Raw genomic sequence first — 2,493 nt, 5'->3', positions numbered from 1 at the left:
GTTGGGTAAGTAACCAGCTGTTTGCATATCTTAAATTAAACTATATGCGTTTACATTTTAAATACTAAGGAATGGGCTCATCCGTAAGTATTGAAAAACATTGTTGGTTTTGGTCTTTTTAAATTGAAACAAAATTTCACAGATACTATTTCCTCCCTGAAGTTGCGATTTGTTTTAAAAAAAAAAAAGCTTTGTTTTTTTTGTTTTTGATGTGAAAATCATATGTTATTCTGTGTCCCATTTAGCACAGGATGACAAAATGTAAATCCTAATAGTCAGAAAAAAAAGGCTTGTGTCAGTGGAAAAAGGTGACCCTAAACACATCCTTCAGTGGCTGCACATTGATGAGTAGAAGGAAGCCAAATTGTCCTTCAAAGGCCGTTATTATTTGAGCAAGCTATTGCAATGCACGATGCACAGTGAGCCCAGAGCATGGGTTGCATTTGCTGTACACTCCACTGCAAAATGAGACTAGTCAAGCCCTAATGTAACCAGCAAAAGCTGGACAAAAATCTATACAAACTCAATTATGAATCAATTTGAGTTTGTGTCAGACAGTCTGGTGCCAACAGAGTGGATTTTTTATTAACTTATGGTCTGGGAAGAATGAAACACTTTTCATTTGTGTACTTCAGTATGTTGCTTCATGATTCAGAGGAAGGGTGTTCACACTTTGTCTTGGAGGGACTTATCTCTCTCATGGTGGACGAGTTGAGAGGCACAGCTTTTTGTCTCATTATAGTGAAAATCATAATGGTTTATTTTCAGTTTGTTACTTCACTGCTCAAGATAGTCGAATTATTGAGATTTGAGGAGATAGAGAACCCCCTCCTTTTTTTGCAAAGCAGAAGGTAGCTCAACAGTTGATTGAGTAATTAAAATGAAATCCCTCCCACATTGATTCATATTACCACGCTGCTGTAGTACATTTGAGTTCAGATGGATTTTTACCCTGCACCCCACTGTCCTGCTCTAGCGTATCAAACTAGGTCACAGGCTTGAATATTCATGATCCTCTATGACAACTCCCTGCTATTCCATGTCAAGACCTATGTTAATTCTGAGATTTGCACATTTGAGCCTACTTGAAACTCTTTAACTTCCATACCTCAGATTTTGAGTACTCTGGGAGCCGGTTTGACAACTGTAGCCCAGCTGAAAAGAAAATATTGTGCTGCACAAGACTCATTTAATACAGCTAATATCCAATGTTTGGCAGTGATTTAGCAACTTATTTCTTTGCTATACTGGGCATATGGCTGCCATTTTGGAGGGTCACTCAGGCTACAGCTGTGATAGCTTGAGATGTTATTGATTCGAACAAGATAGCCAGGTGGCCAGTGGGCTTTCCAGAAGATGCTGTTGTGTTGCACATAGATAGATTGTGCTCCAATTCACATGTGTCACTGGAGAAATGACAGTTGAGACTTGAATATTCTGAAATGTAATGGTCAGTTAGACCCACCGCTCATCAACATTACAATCCATCTGTCAATCATTGTCCATCACGCCGTTTTCATCAGCCAGTTGCCGTCTCCACTATATTGTAGTGTGTGTTAGTGTGTGTGCACACGCTGGGACAAAGCATTTGCGCACACACACACACAAACACACACACACACACACAAACACACACAGGTCCCATTGGTTCCATTAAAAGTTGCCCTACAGTAGTTTGTCCTTTTTTGTCCCTAACTCATCCACCTGCCACTTGCCAGGAATACCTGGTCTGTCCCTTAAGGTCAATAAAGCACTAAAGAATTGCCCAACAGAAATGACAGCATTTTCCCCTGACATTTATACCCAGTGTGTGATGACCTCTCATTAGTAAGAAAGTGGGTCATATAGGATGTGGTAGTTATCAATTCTTTAGTGAGAAACGGAAGCTGTGTATACTTCATCTTGGGAAATAAAACAACCCTCTTGGTAGTCATTTACTGCTTTGCTGCCAAGAGCAGCATCATTAATTGGAAATGGTGTGGAATGCTTGGCATGGTCCTTTTCTAACAAGTTGACTGAGAACTGAAGCTTTCACAGCCAAACTGTGGGTGCGTTCAGCACAGAAACAGTCGGGAGGAAAGCAAATGTGATGGGAACGAGCCATTGTAGATGAAACAAGGAAACATTTTATAGGGAAGGTAGTTAGGAGAACCACCATTCTACGTACAGTACAGCTAGCTGTCCTGTTGTTTGGTTTTTTCTTCTCTCCCTTCGCTTCTTTGCCTTTTTTTCTACCTTTGCTGTTTTTGTGGGTTTCTTTTTTTTTTTGCAATCGTTCAGAATTACCACCACCCTGTTGATGTATCTTGAAGATGATTATCCACAGAGATTGGGCTTCTGTAGCTGAACACGCCCAGGGGAGCCTCATCACCCCCGCTGTAATAGACAAGAACAAAAGGAGTCGAGAGGGAAGGAGAGGAGAGAGGCAAGAATTCCACTGAGCTACAACAAAGAACACAGTCAAATCTTCACCCCCCCCCCACCACCACCACC

This window comes from Seriola lalandi, unplaced genomic scaffold, assembly GCF_002814215.2.
Source record: "Seriola lalandi dorsalis isolate HSWRI2012SDOR001 ecotype SW California unplaced genomic scaffold, Sedor1 jcf7180002054446, whole genome shotgun sequence".
Taxonomy (NCBI): domain Eukaryota; kingdom Metazoa; phylum Chordata; class Actinopteri; order Carangiformes; family Carangidae; genus Seriola; species Seriola lalandi.
The sequence above is the reverse complement of the archived record's forward strand: the minus strand, read 5'-3'. Positions refer to the sequence as shown.